The sequence below is a fragment of the Chiloscyllium plagiosum genome, unplaced genomic scaffold, assembly GCF_037043375.1.
Source record: "Chiloscyllium plagiosum isolate Xiang-an unplaced genomic scaffold, Cpla_swu_hap1 HiC_scaffold_8, whole genome shotgun sequence".
Taxonomy (NCBI): domain Eukaryota; kingdom Metazoa; phylum Chordata; class Chondrichthyes; order Orectolobiformes; family Hemiscylliidae; genus Chiloscyllium; species Chiloscyllium plagiosum.
Window position 1 is genome coordinate 64,459,247 of NW_028270146.1, and position 20,761 is coordinate 64,480,007.

Genomic DNA, 20,761 nt, shown 5'->3' on the forward strand with positions numbered 1-20,761 from the left:
AAATCCAGTCGTGGGTGATCTAGTGGGATCTTGATAAGTCAATGGACTACAGACCTAGACCATTATTTCCATCTCCACTTATTAGCTTGGTGAATGTACCGACATAGCAGAAAATTGTGTCGCATTTTCAGTTATAGTTGTAGGCATAGTTATGTTAAAAATTCGCTAAATATTGCACTGTTTATTAACCAGAGAAAATATTTTTGTTTCAAAGAAGTGAATTGAACCCCGCCATGATAAAAGTTGCTGAACCAATTTTTGCATCTAACAATGACAAAAAACTGAATGGCCAATGGGTGAAAAAGAAAACAGCTAGCTGACATAATTTCTTTTAGGTCATAAAATGTGAGTGTTGTTGTCTCAGTCAGCATTTATTGCCTATCCCTAATTGACTCTGAAATGTGATGTTGAGCTCATTTCCTGAACTATTGCACTTCACCAAGAGATAGGCATACCAAAACGTTGTTAAGAAGGGAATTCCTGGATTCTGAAATGGAAATAGCAAAGGGGAAATGATATAACTCCAGATCAGGATGACATGTGGCTTGGAGAGGATCTTACTGGTGTACTCATGCATCTGCAGCCTTTGCCCTTCTAAATGGTAGAGTTTTGCAGGTTTGGAAGTACCAATAAAGGAACCTTGGTGTCTTGCTGCAATGCATACTGCAGATGGCACACACAGCTGCCACTGAACATCATTGGAGGAGGGAGCAAAATGTGAAGGATACGTTTGGGCTGCCAGTCAAGTGCTCTGCTTGATCCTGGATTGTACCAAACTTCTTGAGGGTTGTTGGAGCTATACTCATTCAAGTAAGTGAGGAATATCCTGTCACATTTCTGAGTTGCATCTTTTCGATGATGAACAGGCCTTGGGGACAGAAAATGAGTTATCCTCTGTTGAATTCCCAACCCGTCACATGCTCTTTCAGCTATAGTATTTATATGACTGGAACAGAGAGTTTCTGATCAATAGTCATCCCATGAATGTTGATAGGGGTTCAGCCATGGTAATGCCAATGATCAACTTGTTATTGTTGTTATCATTGTTTTGCCCTTGGACATCATGAATGCTACTTGTCACTAATCAGCTCAGGTCTTGCCTGTATTTGGACATGCTGCTTTAGTATCTAGGAGATCAAGAATGGTGCAGAACATGATGCAATCATCACTGAACATCTCAACAAGATAGGTGAGTGAAGTGAAAATTATCCCATCCGAACGTCTTTTCCAAATAGAGAAAGGCTATTTTCTGTGGTTGGGTGGTCAGTGATGATCACCTATAATTTAAAGAAACCAATAAAAGAATGAGTTCAGGAGGATTGCCTTTACACAAAAGATTAATGGAGTTTGGAGTACAAACACATATAGTAACATATGAAAAAAAACTGACCAGAAAAGAACCAATTGAGTTATCCAGATACCCACACAAATATGTCTTTTGCATCACAATATATTCACTTTCCATCCATCCAGCACCATGAAAGCTAATGGAAGAGGTGAAGAAACGGGATATGTAAAAAACAAGGAAATGTTCTGGTTGTCCTATGTATCCAGTTTCAGTTCAGCATGCTGAGACATTGATGTCACAAAGAGGGATCCAAGTTTTAGTTCACTGAGAACTCTGGCCAGTGTTATCCATCCCATCAGCAAAACCTTTCCTGACCCACCAGCTGCAATGTTGCACTCGAACCTTGTCATCTGACATCTAAGGAAAGGCCTAGCAAAGCTTTGAGGAAACCTATTCTGTTCAGATCTATCGTTTCCAATAGAAGCAGCAGAAATCTTAACAAAAGGTTATCCTAACCAGGGAAGAGAGCACGACTTATAAAAAATAGAAGTATTTCTGAACATAGTCAATGTGTTCTCCTGGAATAAATGTTAATATTCCATGCCTTTTCTCATTCAACTTTCATCTTGCTTTTGCCTCCGCAGGGAGATTACGTGAATGTGGTAGATAAATATGATGATGCTTCCCAGATCATACCATTGCAGACAGGCTTAATGAACTGGATGTTTGTAAGCAATCGTTTCTGGGGTCAGTCACCGTTCCCTCTTAATAGTTTCAGACCTCATACTGATACAAAAGACAACATTATTGGGATAATTCCTGTAATTTAAAGATTCAGTGCAAATATGCAATATAACCAATCTAGTGCCAAGAATTTAAGTCTCCTGCTCAACATTGGGAAAGTTATAATCGATTATGAGCAGAGAATAAAGTGTTGGGGAAAACCTCCATGATAAATTTAAAACTATTTAAAATTTTATTAAATGCATGATAATTAAAAAAAATAATTAATTCCCACAAGAATAAAGCTCCACTGAAAATGCATAACTATGGCTAACTAGAGTGTCCATTGAAAATTGTGGAGAACTAAGGGTCTAATGAGAGAGAGGACCTGAAGTAATAAAGAGAAAGTGCTGACACTAAATACTATCAAATCCCCTGAACCACATGAACATACAAATTAATGAACAAGAGTAGGCCATTCAGCCCTTCAAGCCTGCTCCAGTATTCAATAAGATCATGGCTGATCTGATTTTAGCATCAAATGGGTGACCTTATAGAGGTCTATAAAATCGTGAGAGGCATGGATAGGATAAATAGACATAGTCTTTTTCCTGGGGTGGGGCAGTCCAGAACTAGAGGGTATAGGTTTAGGGTGAGAGGGGGAATACATAAAAAAGACCTAAGGGGGCAACCTTTTCACGCAGAGGGTGGTACATGTATGGAATGAGGTGCCAGAGGAAGTGCCGAAGGCTGTTACAATTGCAACATTAAAAAGGCATCTGAATGGATATATGAATGGGAAGAGTTTGGGCGGCCATGGGTTGGGTGCTGGTAGGTGGGACTAGGTTGGGTTGGGATATCTGGTTGGCATGGACAAGTTAGGCTGAAGGGTCTGTTTTCATGCTGAACATCTCTATGACTCTATGACTCTTTAACTCTACATTCCTGCATATCACCAATAATCTTTCACCCCTTTGATAATCAAGAATCGATCTACCTTGGCCTTAAGCATTCTTAAAAATTCAGCATTCACAATCTATTGAGGAAGGAAATTTCAAAGAGTCACAACTCTGAAGGGAAAAAAGATGTTTGTCATCTCCATCTTAAATGAGCATTCCTTTGTTTTTAAAACTATGGTTCCCATTCTAGATTTTTCAACAAAAGGAAACACTGTGCTGACATCCATCCAGTCAAGTCTCCGCAGGATCTTATATGTTTCAATTAAGTCAACTTTGACACTTCTCCAGAAGGTACAGGCCTAGCCTCTATAGTCTTTCCTCAAAAGGTAACCCACTCATTCCAAGTATTAGCCTAGTGAATCTTCTCTGAACTGCTTCTAATGTATTAGCATCCATCCCTAAGTACAGTGACCAGTACTGTACACAATACCCCTGACGGCCTACAGCCTGGAGTTTTAAAATAAGTGATTACAGTAATAGTGATTCTATTGATTTTGATTTCCAAAATTCCTTTCTCTCGATAATGGTCGCAGTGGATTGGAAGGAAGCAACTGTAACCCCGCTATTAAAGAAACTCAGAGATATAATGGGAAACTACAGGTTAGATAAGCCTATATTGGCAGGAATGAAAATGATACAATCTATACAATAATAAACAATTGCTTGGTGGTACAGCTCTTGAATATTCCTGAAAAGAGAAAGATGTTGTTGAAAAGCTTTGGGCAAGTAATTTTGGAAATTCACAAAAAAAGTGAGGCAGAGTAAAGATGCATTTATGCAAGGAATAACGTAAGCAGAACTGAGACCTTGAGAGTGTGATTGCAGGCCACAAGATGGAAATGGAATCAAATATTGTGCATTGTAAAACTGGGTGCAATGCCAGCAGAGCCATTCTAGACATCTACCTTCCTCCACCTACCCAAAGTTATCAGCAATGAGGGTGATCTTGGGCTGCTATTCCTCTGTGGATCAAATGAGATTCTTACGTGGCCAGTTACTAATCAGGTAAGGGTCTCCTGTGCTTGTGTTCTGGCAGAAAAGACTAGTTCCAAATGTCCAGCCAACCAGGTGAAACCTGGCCAGGCAAGGATGTGGGGAGCAACTCTTTCTTGGGTGCCTGGTGCACTCCCAGTATGGATTCATCCCACTGCATTCCCCATCAATCTTCCAAGCCTTTTCAACCCAGTCCTTTAACCATCTCGTGCCCCTGTTCAATACCTGACAGCCTGGTCTTTGTGAGATCCTGGATTTACAATAAAATCTGGATTTCATGGCAGCTTACTTCCCTCGGGATCCACATGAACCTGGAGGAAAATTCAATTGAAGCATTCAAGAGGGCAATGGATGATTATTTGGATAGAAATAGTGCGCAAGGTTATGGCAAAATACAGGAGATTGGCGATAGGTAATGACGTTCATTGGAAGAGTGGTACAGGCATGATTGGCCGAATGGCCTCCCTCTTCACTGTAACAATTCTGTGATTCTGTGATACAGTCCAGCAGGGGGCACCATACCCAGGGTGCAGTCATGTCAAGAGCACTGCTGGCCATCAGATTGCTTAGCAGCTCTCAGAGATAAACGTTCTCACTGATGGGATTGAGACATTCATCTTAAAGGTCCAAGGGCCATTGAGTGTTGCAGGGTGAACTAGTCAAGTGGGGATGAGCTTGACCCCGCGACCTTGTAAGGCACAGAGCCCAACCACAGCATAAAATCAGCCCCTCGCCCCGTGTCTAAAAAAAATGTCTATCTCTGATTTAAATATACTCAATAATGGAGCCCTAACAGTCCTCTGGGTAAAAGAATTGCAAAAGATCCTTCAAACCTCCATCCATACTTCTCCCTTGTACTGAGACTGTGTCTCCTGTTTCTACTTACTCAAACATAACTTGCTTCAATTTGTCAGCTTACGTTTACATAATGGCTCACAATCACAGAGAAGTTCATAAAACATTTACGTGAACATTGGCAAAAGTAGTTTTCTGTTTGTTAAGTTTTGAATTAAACCAAAATTTTATTGACTATGAAGCAAATTAGGGCAGCTAAATTAATTGATACAGAATATTATTGAGGAGAAAGTGAGGTCTGCAGATGCTGGAGATCAGAGCTGGAAATGTGTTGCTGGAAAAGCGCAGCAGGTCAGGCAGCATCCAGGGAACAGGAGAATCGACGTTTCGGGCATAAGCCCTTCTTCAGGAATGAGGAAAGTTTGTCCAGTAGGCTAAGATAAAAGGTAAGGAGGAGGGACTTGGGGGAGGGGCGTCGGAAATGTGATAGGTGGAAAGAGGTCAAGGTGAGGGTGATAGGTCAGACTGGGGTGGGGGCGGAGAGGTCGGGAAGAAGATCTCAGGTTAGGAAGGCGGTGCTGAATTTGATGGATTTGACTGAGACAAGGTGGGGGGAGGGGAAATGAGGAAACTGGTGAAATCCGAGTTCATCCCTTGTGGTTGGAGGGTTCCTAGCCGGAAGATGAGGCGTTCTTCCTCCAACCGTCGTTTTGTTGTGGTCTGACGATGGAGGAGTCCAAAGACCTGCATATCCTTGGTGGAGTGGGAGGGGGAATTGAAATGTTGAGCTACAGGGTGGTTGGGTTGGTTGGTCTGGGTGTCCCAGAGGTGTTCTCTGAAACGCTCCGCAAGTAGCCGGCCTGTCTCCCCAATATAGAGGAGGCCACATCGGGTGCAGAGGATGCAATAGATGATATGTGTAGAGGTGCAGGTGAATCTGTGGTGGATATGGAAGTTTCCTTTGGGGCCTTGGAGGGAGGTGAGGGGGGAGGTGTGGGCGCAAGTCTTGCACCTCCTGCGGTTGCAGGGGAAGGTGCCGGGAGTGGAGGTTGGGTTGGTGGGGGGTGTGGATCTGACGAGGGAGTCACGGAGGGAGTGGTCTTTACGGAATGCTGATAGGGGAGGGGAGGGAAATATATCCTTGGTGGTGGGGTCCGTTTGGAGGTAGCGGAAATGACGGCGGATGATGCGCTGTACATGGAGATTGGTGGGGTGGTAGGTGAGTACCAGTGGGGTTCTGTCCTGGTGGCAGTTGGAGGGGCGGGGTTCAAGGGCGGAGGAGCGGGAAGTGGAAGAGATGCGGTGGAGGGCATCGTCGACCATGTCGGGGGGGAAATTGCGGTCCTTGAAGAAGGAGGCCATCTGGGTTGTGCGTTTTTGGATCCTGGTGGCGGTTGGAGGGGCGGGGTTCAATCCTGGTGGCGGTTGGAGGGGCGGGGTTCAAAAACGCACAACCCAGATGGCCTCCTTCTTCAAGGACCGCAATTTCCCCCCCGACGTGTTCGATGATGCCCTCCACCGCATCTCTTCCACTTCCCGCTCCTCCGCCCTTGAACCCCGCCCCTCCAACTGCCACTAGGACAGAACCCCACTGGTACTCACCTACCACCCCACCAATCTCCATGTACAGCGCATCATCCGCCGTCATTTCCGCTACCTCCAAACGGACCCCACCACCAAGAATATATTTCCCTCCCCTCCCCTATCAGCATTCCGTAAAGACCACTCCCTCCGTGACTCCCTCGTCAGATCCACACCCCCCACCAACCCAACCTCCACTCCCGGCACCTTCCCCTGCAACCGCAGGAGGTGCAAGACTTGCGCCCACACCTCCCCCCTCACCTCCCTCCAAGGCCCCAAAGGAAACTTCCATATCCGCCACAGATTCACCTGCACCTCTACACATATCATCTATTGCATCCTCTGCACCCGATGTGGCCTCCTCTATATTGGGGAGACAGGCCGGCTACTTGCGGAGCGTTTCAGAGAACACCTCTGGGACACCCAGACCAACCAACCCAACCACCCTGTAGCTCAACATTTCAATTCCCCCTCCCACTCCACCAAGGATATGCAGGTCTTTGGACTCCTCCATCGTCAGACCACAACAAAACGATGGTTGGAGGAAGAACGCCTCATCTTCCGGCTGGGAACCCTCCAACCACAAGGGATGAACTCGGATTTCACCAGTTTCCTCATTTCCCCTCCCCCCACCCTGTCTCAGTCAAATCCATCAAATTCAGCACCGCCTTCCTAACCTGAGATCTTCTTCCCGACCTCTCCGCCCCCACCCCAGTCTGACCTATCACCCTCACCTTGACCTCTTTCCACCTATCACATTTCCGACGCCCCTCCCCCAAGTCCCTCCTCCTTACCTTTTATCTTAGCCTACTGGACAAACTTTCCTCATTCCTGAAGAAGGGCTTATGCCCGAAACGTCGATTCTCCTGTTCCCTGGATGCTGCCTGACCTGCTGCGCTTTTCCAGCAACACATTTCCAGCACAGAATATTATTGGACTCAGTTCATAGAGGTTTCCCCTCTTTCTGCTGCTTTTTATAGGATTTTTGCAGATCTTCCATCATTCATAATGTGGATGATTAAGAGCCCATTTCTTAACTTCGATATACACTTAGAATCATGTAACTTCTAATATAAACCCTTAGAAATAGTTGCTTGGTAATAGAGAACATAGGAGAAAGTGAGGTCTGCAGATGCTGGAGATCAAAGTTGAAACTTTATTGCTGGAACAGCACAGCAGGTCAGGCAGCATCCAGGGAACAGGAGATTCGACGTTTCGGGCACAGGCCCTTCTTCAGGAATGAGCCTGAAGAAGGGCCTGTGCCCGAAACGTCGAATCTCCTGTTCCCTGGATGCTGCCTGACCTGCTGTGCTGTTCCAGCAATAAAGTTTCAACTTCAATATAGAACATAACATTGCTAAAAGGAGACAAGAAGTTGAAGCTTTTCATACTGCACCCACCAGAACTAAGATAAAAGAAGCAGACTAGAAAAAAAGGGACACCATTTTATGCAGCTTTGGATGAAGGTTCTGATAGATCAGATCATCATTACCATGGAGATATAGGAAGAAATGTTAATTGTCAATCTTAATTCTCAGACCAGACAGGTAGATTCCAATTGGCCAGGCTATTGTCATGTGGATGCAACCACAATTGTCTGTCTCCATGACTCCTTATTTCAGAGCTTCCTTTTGCTCATATAAAATATTTGAAGAGCAGATGAAGTTGGCTATCTCATGCTGCTACTATGCAGTAAATGCATGACTGGATTTTTCCACTAACAGGATGTTGCTGTCAAGCCAACCATACAAGTAAATAATGTGATATATATTAATTTCAGTGCCAGATATGTAGGCCGTATGTTTCAGTGACTGGTGAGCCTTATCAAACAACACATCCCATTGATCATTTGTGGTGCGCAGAATGCCAATTGTGTTCAACCAGCCTATGCTTGCAAGCCTCAGAAAAGTATATCCAAGGTTAAAAGTGATTCTGTTATTGGAAATTATTGATTGAATTGCCCAGACAATGCTAACAGTTACACTGGGAACCAATTCAAGGTCATTGGTTGGGCTTGTGATGTGACAAAGCTACATTTATAAATACTCAGGATCCTGTTTTTTGTGGGTAAAATTAATTTTTACACACATTGCACCTTTTTCAAAAAGAACATGGAGACAGCCAATTACTGTTGTATCCAAATGGCAACAGGCTGACCAATCAGAATCTAATTGTCTGTTCTGAGAATTAGGATTGACAGTTAACTGTTCTTGTTGTTTCTTTAAACCAAAGATGGTCAACAAATCAACATCCAGTTCTCATGCTATATAAATTGGTGTCCCTTTATTTAATTGGTTCTTGCATCTTAGTTTCAATTAGTGAAAGTTGAAAAGATGATGTCTCCTTTAACAAGTCCTTAAGATGCTTAGAAATTGCATTTATAAATAAAAAAATATATAAAAGAATCAGACATATGAACGAATAGATGACAAGGCATATATGGTTTATTTGGAAGGTGCAGACATTATTGCAAAGGCCAGTATTTATTGCTTCTCTCTATTTGCCTTGAGAAGGTCATAGTGAGCTCTTTTATTGTAGATGGTTCTTCTGTGCAGAGAAGTCACAGATTTGTAAGATGCTGCTGAAAGAGCCAATGAGAGTTGTTGCTATGCACCTTATAGTTTGTATACGCTGCTGTCACTGTGCACTGTTAGCAGACAGAGTGAATTGGACAGGGTCATTATCTTTGTTATTTTTGACATTCTAGCATTTTGTTAGGTTTGCAATAACTCAGGCAAGTGGAGAATATTTCAAAACATTCCTATCTTTTATCTATGATAATTAACAGGCTTCTGAGAATCAGGATGTCAGTTACTTGCTGTGGTATTCCCAGCTTCTGACTTGTTTTTCCCGCTTTGGTATTTATGTGGTGATTGAGTCAGGTTTCTTGTCAATTGTAACCCCACGATGTTGATTGGAGATGCGCTGATTAGTAATGTTCTTGAATGTCAAGAGGTGATGGTTTAGTTTCTTTTGTTTCAGATGGTCATTTCTTGGTGTTATGCAACGTAAATGTTACTTTCCATTTATTAGGTCAGGATAGTCCAGGTCTTGCTACATGCAGTTTGATCCATGGATTTGCACTTGGAACTGAAAACTGTGGCACCTTTAATGAATATTCACGTTTCTGACATTACAACTCTCCTATGTCAATGTGCTGTTGCTAACATGAATGAGCTCTAACAATCGCAATCATTTTCCTTTGTGCTATGTATGACTCTGATCAGTAAAGAACTTTCCTTCTGATTTCAGGTTTCTTGAAGCCACATTTGGTCAAATCCTGTCTTAACAACTGGGGCAATTGCTCTCATCTGAACTTAGAATTCTTTTCTTTTTTGATCTCAAGAAAAGAGAAACATTGAACAACATAGTAGGAGGCCATTTGGCCTATTGTGTCAGTTCTAGCCAAGAAAGAGCTATGCAGTCTAATTCCATCATGCGGATCTTAGTCTGTTCTCCTGTAACTCTATAGTTCATTAAAATGGTTGGGAGGTTTTAAAATAAATTACCAGGGATTTGGTCATCCACAAATTGAAGTAGACAAGAATCAAAAAAGGATGTTAGGGAATGATAATGTTCGGTATTATTATAGAAAGAACTAACACCCATATTAGGTAATAACAGAGGAAAAAGGAAAACAACAAGGAATTAAAGCCCTTACTTAGAATGCATATATGTCAATACATAAATATGTGAGGGGATAAGATTGTGGTGCCATGACAATAACAGGAACATGCCTTAAACATTTTGAGTAGTGAGTGGTTAATAATTAAGGATTCAAAGTGTCCAGAATAGAGATGAAAAAGAAACAAAGGTGGGAGGATGACAGTACTGCTTAGAGATGACATAGTTTTAAAAGAGGCATTCCTGAGGAGGCAAAGTCAAAATCTATTTTGTTGGAGTTGGGAAGCCAGAAGGGTTGAATAACATGAACATCCAAAGAACAGCAATTGTTGGTAATCAGAAACTAAATCAGAAATTTCGGGTTTAATAAAATTGCTGGGTGTTTCCTATAGACTTCTTAATAGTGAGAAAGAAAAATCTGTAGTGAAATCACAAAGATGTTTAAGAATTATGGAGTGCTGATATCAAGAGATTACTTCCGGTCTTGATTTGGAATAATATTGAAATGTAAGGTCGGAGGAAGGAGATATTTCTGAAATAATTTCAGGAGGAATTTCATGATTAGTAATGTCCAACTAAAAAGAAGCATTGTTGAATCTGGTGCTGGGAAATGAGGTAAGCCCAGTGGACTAAGTGTCTGTGACAGAAGAGTAATGCTGTATCATATGGCTTCAATTTTGTAATGGAGAAGAGCAAATAACAATTTGCAATAAAACTTCTAAATTAGAAGAGGACTAACTTCAAAATAGTGTGAATAGATCAAGATAGAGTAAAATGAAACCAATGAATGGCAGAAAAAATGTAAGAAAATTTTAAGAAGAAGTAGTTTCAAGTCGAGAGTGGATACATTCCATTAAAGCTGAAAAGCTAAGAGAACCAAAGCCAAGGAGTCTTGGATGACAAAGGAAATAAATGATAAAACAGCAAACAATAAGTGAATGATGACATGTTTCAAGTAAGAAACAGGCCAAATACAATATATTGAAGGCACAGTCGAAGTTTAAAGCAAGACAGATGGAGAAAAATGAAAATAGAATGATAGTTGACATAAAACTTAACCTGAAAATCTCCTATCAGCTGTGTATAGCAAGTGGGCATAAGAGACAGGGTAGAGTCTAATCAGAACAAATATATGTTTCAAGACACAAAATAAAACTGAAATACTAGTGAGAAACTTGTGTTGACAGAAGCACAGTTGTTAGAAATAATGGATAGGGTGAAAATTGGTAGGCAAAATGTGTAGTTTAGAATGACTGTGTTGTCTGGTTTGGATGAGTTGTAACCCAGGTACTAAAATGGAAGTGGGAGCGAAGTTAGTCGAAGAGCTTGCTACTAAGTTACAATCTGCCCCCACATACAGGTGACATCCCAGACAATTGGTAAACGTGAAACCATTATTCAACATGGTGTAAGAACATTCCTAGCAGTCAAAAGTTGGTCAGTTGAACATCAGTGATGGGTAGAATTTGAGAAATAATAACCAAGGAACCATCAATAGGCACTTGGAGCTGGATTTTATTATATTCCAGAATAAAATGTTAATCTTGAACTAACATTAAAAAAGGCTGCCTCTCAATGATTACATGCCCAAAGCAGACTGAAGGAAATGAGAGAGGGTGGCTGAGTGGGATGATTCTTCCAGAGAGCTGTCAGTAAATCAGATTGCCTGGCAGTTCCAGCAGTGCCTACAATGTCATAACTGAGCAGTAGGCAATTCTAGGACTGCAAGCAATCCCCAGAAAGGGGACAACAAGAAAGGGGCAAGTCAAGGTATTGATCTGTGAGGGATCAGGGTATTAAAGGAGGGGAAGGGGACAAGGAAGGTGGGAGAGTAAGTTTTGGTGGCTGAGCGAGATACAAAAAAAGGACATCTATCATTTTTGTGATAATGTTCCCATTGCACTCAGAGCACACATCAATTGCTGCTGAAGGATTTAACCACGCCCTCCTTTCATTCCTACATATTCATCAATTGGGTTTTTTTTTAAAGTTGCCACTCCTTCCTGCCTGCCCATGTCAATAAGGTTGTTGCATAGGCAGTAACATATTTAGGTCAACTAACTTATTAATAGGCGCAATTGCCCACTAGTTACCATTTTTAAGTATGGCAGGTTGACTACTGAATTGAATGCACTCCTACCTACCATTTTCCAAGATTCAGAACTAGGATCATTACTGGTTTGATAGATATAAATGACTTGAATGTGAAAATATAAAGCAAAATGTCAAAAGTTGTGTATAATACAAAATATGGAGCTATGTCTGGCAGTGAGCATGAAATGAATGGACTGAAACTAAATGTTGATACTTCAGCAAAATGGGTAGACAAGAGGCAAAAGGATTTCAATACGGAAAGCTGTGAAGTGATACTTTTTGGTAAAAGGGATAGGAGCGGTGATGTAGATTAATGACACATTTCTCAGAGTTTGCAGGGAAAGAAGTACACAAGGGTCATGCACATAGATCTTAAAGGTGATAAGACAAATGCAGGCAGATTGCTGGGTAGTTGAAGTAGTTACATGGAGCTCATTGTCAGTGAGGATTTTGGAAGTGGAGGTGAATGGTTTCTTAAAGAAATTGGATGAGTGCTGAAGGAAATAAGCTTGCAGGGCTATCAGGTCGGGCTTGGAACTGACAGACCAAATGATCTCTGTCTGAGCAATAAAGCCTCAATCACAAAAAGAATAACGAGACAAATAATGAGATAAAATTGCATCAGCTGCCTTGTTGTGATGCAGTCAGAAAGAGAAATTTCCAAGAAACTGAAATTTTACTTCTAAGTTGCTATTGTCTGTGGAAAGAGTGAAATAAATTTTGACCTGAACAGATTTCAGGTCTATTCACACATCAAGAGGGATGGGATTGTAATAAGTCATTTCAAAAAGACTCTTGTATGATCTCAGCCAAAAAAGAGAAATGCATCCTTAATTAACACACACTTCATTCTGAAGCAAAAGAAAATAACTAATTTTTGTCCAGACTCCGTCGAGATACAGAAATAAAGCCTGGCAATGTGTTTAGGCAGCACTCAAATAAAAGTGGCAAGTCAGTTTCCAGGGTGAAAGCAAAATTAATATTTTCTCATGAACAAAATTAAAGTCTAGTACCTTAGCTCTCAAACCTTACTGACTCAGCACTGAGGTCTTTACTCTACATCACAGCCAGAGGCAGCAACACTGCAGTTCAAATCCACTGCTCACCTAGAATTTAAAGTGTTGGTTTCCTTGTGCTTTTTGAATTTTGATTTGAGATGCTTTGGGGAAAATGGTGCTGATTTAAGAGCAAATAATCTTTGCTACCTGTGAGAGCTTTATGTTTGCTTGTCGGCTCTATATTATTTAATAAACTTTGAGCACTTCAGTTGTCAGAAAAACATAATTTGTAAGAGAATGAAATGTGCCCCCCTCCCTCCACTCCCAACAAAGTCTGAGATGCATTTTTTTTATTCATTCACTGAATGTCACTGTCGCCACCATGGTCATCATTTACTGTCCATTCCAGCTGTCCTTGAGAATGTACTGCCTTCTTAAACTACAGCTATTCATGTGATGAAGTCCTTTACACAGTGCTTTGATGGAGACTTCAGAATTTGGCTCAATTATGGTGAAGGAATAATAATGCAACTTCAATTGGAAAAATGTCTGACTTGCAGGGGATCTTGGAGGTGTTCCCATATGCCTGTTGTATTGTTTTATCAATCTATCCAATCTATCAATTTGGGTGGGACACTTAAAGAAGTCTTTGTGATTATTGCAATGCATCAGGTAGATAGTACACTGTGTTCCGATGGTTAAATGTGTGATGGGGTTGGTGAATGGGGTACCCATCAAGCAGGCTGTTTTATATTGAACGGTGTTGAGCTTCTTGAGTTCATGCGATCTGTAGCTATCGAGGCTAATTGGGAATAATTCATCATAGTCATGAGTTGTGTCTTGGTTCTTGTAGGTGGTGGACAGACTTTGAGAAGTCAGGATGAGAGAAACTTATCACCAGAATACCAAATCCTTGACCTATTCTAGTAGTCACCATATTATAGCTGGTCTGCGTCCATCCGATTTTAGATATTTTCTAACTAACATGTTTAGAGATGATGGGACTTGACCCTGGGTCCTGTCTGGAGGTAGAAATGCTACCATTGTACCACTAAAACCTCTTCCATCCTATTGGATAAGGTAATAGTTTTATTGGGCTTAACAATGATGCAAAATTGGTTCATTCATTCTACTGATGGCACATGTTGGTCAAGACAAGAAGTTCTACTCTATCTTTAGGGAGCAGATGTTGCAGTACCAGTTACCCAGGGTCCTGGTAATTGTGCTTGACCTACATGGGGTTGTATTTATTGATGCCATGGAATAAAACATACTGTTATCAAGCAACAGTGTTATCCAAAAACAGGAATTCTACAGAGTTGCATCCTTTACTACTAAATAGAGGCAAGACAAAGCAGGATTAGTAGCAGTGAGTTACCTCAAACAATTCTTACCTAGTAGTATGTTACAGGAAGGACAGAAAGAGAGGCAAGAGAGGAGGGGGGAGTGGCATTTTTGATAAGGGATAGCATTACAGGTGTACTGAGGGATGATATTCCTGGGAATACATCCAGGGAAGTTATTTGGGTGGAAGGAACATTAAGGCACTTTACCTGAATGCTCGTAGCATTCGTAACAAAGCAGATGAACTAACGGCACAGATCATCGTGAATGATTATGATGTGGTAGGCATCACAGAGACATGGTTACAGGGGGGTCAGGACTGGCAGTTAAACATCCAAGGGTTTTCAACTTATCGAAAAGACAGGGAGGTGGGCAGAGGGGGTGGGGTTGCCTTGTTAGTTAAGAACAAAATTAAATCTATGGCACTGAATGACACAGCGTCGGATGATGTGGAGTCTGTGTGGGTGGAATTGAGGAACCACACAGGCAAAAAAACCATAATGGGAGTTATGTACAGACCTCCTAACAGTGGTCAGGACCAGGGGCGCAACATGTACCGGGAAATAGAGAAGGTATGTCAGAAAGGCAAGGTCACGGTTATAATAGGAGACTTCAATAAGCAGGTGGACTGGGTAAATAATGTTGCCAGTGGATCCAAAGAAAGGGAATTCATGGAATGCTTACAGGATGGCTTTTTGGAACAGCTTGTCATGGAGCCCACAAGGGAGCAGGCTATTCTGGACCTAGTGCTATGTAATGAACCAGACTTTATAAAAAATCTTAAAGTAAGGGAACACTTAGGAAGCAGCAATCATAATATGGTAGAGTTCAGTCTACAGTTTGAAAGAGAGAAGGCAAAATCTGATGTAATGGTGTTACAGTTAAATAAAGGTAATTATGAGGGCATGAGAGAGGAACTGACGAAAATAAACTGGAAGCAGAGCCTAGCAGGGAAGACAGTAGAGCAAAAATGGCAGGAGTTTGTGGGTAAAATTGAGGACACTGTACAGAGGTTCATCCCCAAGAAGAGAAAGATTAGCCAGGGAGGGATTAGACAGCCATGGCTGACAAAGGAAGTCAGGAAATCTATCAAAGAAAAAGAGAGATCCTATAAAGTGGCCAAAAGCACTGGGAAATCAGAAGATTGGGAAGGCTACAAAAACAAACAGAGGATAACAAAGAGAGAAATAAGGAAGGAGAGGATCAAATATGAAGGTAGGCTAGCCAGTAATATTAGAAATGATAGTAAAAGTTTCTTTCAATACATAAGAAACAAACGACAGGCAAGAGTAGACATTGGACCACTTCAAACTGATGCTGGAAGCCTAGTGATGGGAGATAAGGAAATAGCAGGAGAACTTAATAAGTACCTTGCATCAGTCTTCACAGTGGAAGACATGAGTAATATCCCAACAATTAAAGGGAGTCAGGGGGCTGAGTTGAGTATGGTTGCCATTACAAAAGAGAAAGTGCTAGAAAAGCTAAAAGATCTTAAATCTCCTGGCCCCGATGGGCTACATCCTAGAGTTCTGAGGGAGGTGGCTGAGAAATAGCGGAGGCGTTGGTTGAGATCTTTCAAAAGTCACTGGAGTCAGGGAAAGTCCCGGATGATTGGAAGATCGCTGTTGTAACCCCCTTGTTCAAGAAAGGATCAAGACAAAAGATGGAAAATTATAGGCCAATTCGCCTAACCTCGGTTGTTGGTAAAATTCTAGAATCCATCATTAAGGATGAGGTTTCTAAATTCTTGGAAGAGCAGGGTCGGGTTAGAACAAGTCAACATGGATTTAGTAAGGGGAGGTCGTGCCTGACAAACCTGTTGGAGTTCTTTGAAGAGGTGACAAGTAGGTTAGACCAGGGAAACCCAGTGGATGTTATCTACCTAGACTTCCTAAAGGCCTTTGATAAGGTGCCACATGGGAGGCTGCTGAGCAAGGTGAGGGCCCATGGTGTTCAAGGTGAGCTACTGGTATGGATTGAGGATTGGCTGTCTGACAGAAGGCAGAGAGTTGGGATAAAAGGTTCTTTTTCGGAATGGCAGCCGGTGACAAGCGGTGTCCTGCAGGGTTCAGTGTTGGGGCTGCAGCTGTTCACATTATATATTAATGATCTGGATGAAGGGACTGGGGGCATTCTAGCGAAGTTTGCTGATGATACAAAGTTAGGTGGACAAGCAGGTAGTACTGAGGAAGTGGGGAGGCTGCAGAAGGATCTAGACAGTTTGGAGGAGTGGTCCAGGAAATGGCTGATGGAATTCAAGTGAGCAAATGCGAGGTCTTGCACTTTGGAAAAAAGAATACAAGCATGGACTACTTTCTAAACGGTGAGAAAATTCGTAAAGCCAAAGTACAGAGGGATCTGGGAGTGCTAGTCGAGGATTCTCTAAAGGTAAACATGCAGGTTGAGTCTGTGATTAAGAAAGCAAATGCAATGTTGTCAATTATCTCAAGAGGGTTGGAATATAAAAGCACTGTTGTGCTACTGAGACTTTATAAAGCTCTGGTTAGGCCCCATTTGGAGTACTTTGTCCAGTTTTGGTCCCCACACCTCAGGAAGGACATACTGGCACTGGAGCGAGTCCAGCAGAGATTCACATGGATGATCCCTGGAATGGTAGGTCTAACATATGAGGAACGGCTGAGGATCCTGGGATTATATTCATTGGAGTTTAGAAGATTAAGGGGAGATCTAGTAGAAACTTACAAGATAATACATGGCTTGGAGAGGGTGGACGCTAGGAAATTGTTTCCTTTAGGCAAGGAGACTAGGACCAGTGGACACAGCCTTAGAATTAGAGGGGGTAAATTCAGAACAGAAATGCAGAGACATTTCTTCAGCCAGGGAATGGTGAGCCTGTGGAATTCATTGCTACAGAGTGCAGTGGAGGCCGGGACGCTAAATGTCTTCAAGGCAGAGATTGATAAATTCTTGCTGTCACAAGGAATTAAGGGTTACGGGGAGAATGTGGGTAAGTGGAGTTGAAGTGCCCATCAGCCATGGTTAAATGGCAGAGTGGACTCAATGGGCCGAATGGCCTTACTTCCACTCCTATGTCTTATGGTCTTAACTGAGAAATAAGAAACCGATGATCGCCTTATTGGGATTGTATTATAGACCCCCTAATAGTCAGCAGGAAATTGAGAAACAAAATTGTAAGAAGATTTCAGTTATCTGTAAGAATAATAAGATGTTTATGGTAGGGGATTTTAACTTTCCAAATATAGATTGGGACTGCCATAGTGTTAAGGGTTTAGATGGAGAGGAATTTGTTGAGTGTGTACAAGAAAATTTTCTGATTCAATATGTGGATGTACCTTCAAGAGAAGGTGCAAAACTTGACTGACTCTTGAGAAATAAGGCAGGGCAGGTGACTGAGTTGTCAGTGGGGGAGCACTTTGGGGCTATCAACCATAATTATATTAGTTTTAAAATAGTAATAGAAAAGGATAGAGCAGATCTAAAAGTTGAAGTTCTAAATTGGAGGAATGCCAATTTTGACGGTATTAGACAAGAACTTTCAAAAGCTGATTGGGTGCAAATGTCACAGATAAAGGGACGGCTGGAAAATGGGAAGCCTTCAGAAATGAGATAATGAGAGTCCAGAGACAGAACATTCCTGTTAGAGTGAAAGGAAAGGCTGGTAGGTATAGAGAATACTGGATGACTAAAGAAATTGAAGGTTTGGTTAAGAAAAAGAAGGTAGCATATGTCAGGTATAGACAGGATAGATCGAATGAATCCTTAGAAGATTATAAAGGTAGTAGAAGTATACTGAAGAGGGAAATCAGGAGGGCAGAAAGGGGACATGAGATAGCTTTCGCAAAGAGAGTTAAGGTGAATCCAAAGGGTTTTTTACAAATACATTAAGGACAAAAGGGTAACGAGGGAGAGAATAGGACTCCTCGCCATCAACAAGGCGGCCTTTGTGTGGAGCTGCAGGAGATGAGGAGATACTAAATGAGTATTTTGCATCAGTGTTTACTGTGGAGAAGGACATGGAAGATATAGACTGCAGGGAAATAGATGGTGACATCTTGAAAAATGTCCAGATTACAGAAGAGGAAGTGCTGGATGTCATGAAATGCACAAAAGTGGATAAACCCCCAGGACCAGATCAGGTGTACCCTAGAGCTCTGAGGGAAGCTAGGAAAGTGATTGCTGAACTCCTTGCAGAAATAATTGTAACATCGCTAGTCACAGGTGAGGTTGGCTAACATGGTGTCACTGTTTAAGAAGGATGGTAAGGACAAGCTAGGGAACTATAGACCAATGGGTCTGACGTCACTGGTGGGCAAGTTGTTGGAGGGATCCTGAGGGACAGGATGTACATGTATTTGGAAAGGCATGAACTGATTAGGGATGGTCAACATGGCTTTGTGCAAGGGAAATCATGTCTCACAAACTTGATTGAGGTTTTTTGAAAAAGTAACAAAAAGGATTGATGAGGGCAGAGTGGTGGACATGATCTATTTGGACTTCAGTAAGGCGTTCGACAAGGTTCCCCATGGGAGACTGATTAGCAAGGTAAGATCACATGAAATACTGAGAGAACTAGCCATTTGGATACAGAACTGGCTCAAAGGTAAAAGTCAGAGGGTGGTGGTGGAGGGTTGTTTTTCAGACTGGAGGCCTGTGACCAGTGGGGTGCCACAAGGATCGGTGATGGGTCCACTACTTTTTATCATTTATATAAATGATTTGAATGTGAGCATGAGTGGTATAATTAGTAAGTTTGTAGATGACACCAAAATTGAAGGTGTAGTGGACAATAAAGAAGGTTACCTCAGATTACAACAGGATCTTGACCAGATGGGCCAATGGGCTGAGAAGTGGCAGATGGAGTTTAATTCAGATAAATGTGAGGTGCTGCATTTTGGGAAAGCAAATCTTAGCAGGACTTATACACTTAATAGTAAGATCCTAGGGAGTGTTGCTGAACAAAGAGACCTTGGAATGCAGGTTCATAGCTCCTTGAAAATAGATTTGCAGGTAGATAGGATAGTGAAGAAGGCGTTTGGTGTGCTTTCCTTTATTGGTCAGAGTATTGAGTACAGGAGTTGGAAGGTCATGTTGCGGCTGTACAGGACATTGGTTGGGCCACTGGTGGAATATTGCATGCAATTCTGGTCTCCTTCTATGGGAAGGATGTTGTGAAACTCAGAGGGGTCAGAAAAGATTCACAAGGATGTTGCCAGGGTTGGAGGATTTGAGCTAGATGGAGAGGTTGAATAGGCTAGGGCTGTTTTCCCTGGAGCGTTGGAGGCCAAGGGGTGACCTTATAGAGGTTTATAAAATCATGAGGGGTTGGGATAAATAGACAAAGTCTCTTCCCTGGGGTGGGAGAGTCCAGAACTAGAGGGCATAAATTTAGGGTGAGAAGGGAAAGATATAAAAGAGACCTAAGGAACAACATTTTTCACGCAGAGGGGTGATACGTGTATGGAATGAGCTACCATAGGAACTGGTGGAGGCTGGTACAATTGCAACATTTAAACGTTATTTGGATGGGCGTATGAATGGGAAAAGTTTGGAGGGATATGGGTCGAGTGCTGGCAGGTGGGGCTAGATTAGGTTGAGATATCTGGCCAGCATGCATGAGTTGGACTGAAGGGTCTGTTTCCATGCTGTATATCCCTATGACTCTATGACTGTATGTAGAAAATTTCATAAAACGTCAGCAGTATTCATCTAAGAAAATGCCACACTTCCAACCTCTTCAGGACATTGTTGGTAGACAATTTAATTATGATCAAGCTATTGAATGTCAATAGGAGGTGATTAGATTTTCTTGTTCAAGATTCTTATTTTCTGACACTGATGTTGAATTAGGATTGGCTGAAGGAAAAAGTAGCTTAAATGGGTTTTCTTCTCTGGAACAAGGTGTAATGAAAGTGCCACAGGGTCAGTGCTGAGGCCTCCTTTTTTTTTTTACTGTTTATTTAAGTGGTTTGGATGAAAGAACCCAAAGTATGTATGTTAAATTTGCTAATGACACAAATAAAGTTAGGAAAATAAGTTGTGAAGAGGTCAAATGGAGGCCTTCAAATGAATGCAGATATGTTGAATGATGGGCAATGATCTGACAAATGGAGTATAATGTAGGAAAATTTGAAATAGTCCATGTTGGCAAGAAGAATAATGAAGAAGCACATAATGAGAGATTATGATCTATTGCAGAGCTGACAGATATAGAAAATCTACTGCATGAGCCACCAACAGCTGGTAAGCAGGTACAGCAAGTAATTAGGAAAGATATCAATTATTGCAATCATTTATTGTGCGAGAAATTGAATACAAAAGTAGAGGTGTTAGGCTTCAGTTAGCCAGGACACTGGTGAGAGGACAACTGGAGTACTGCAGAC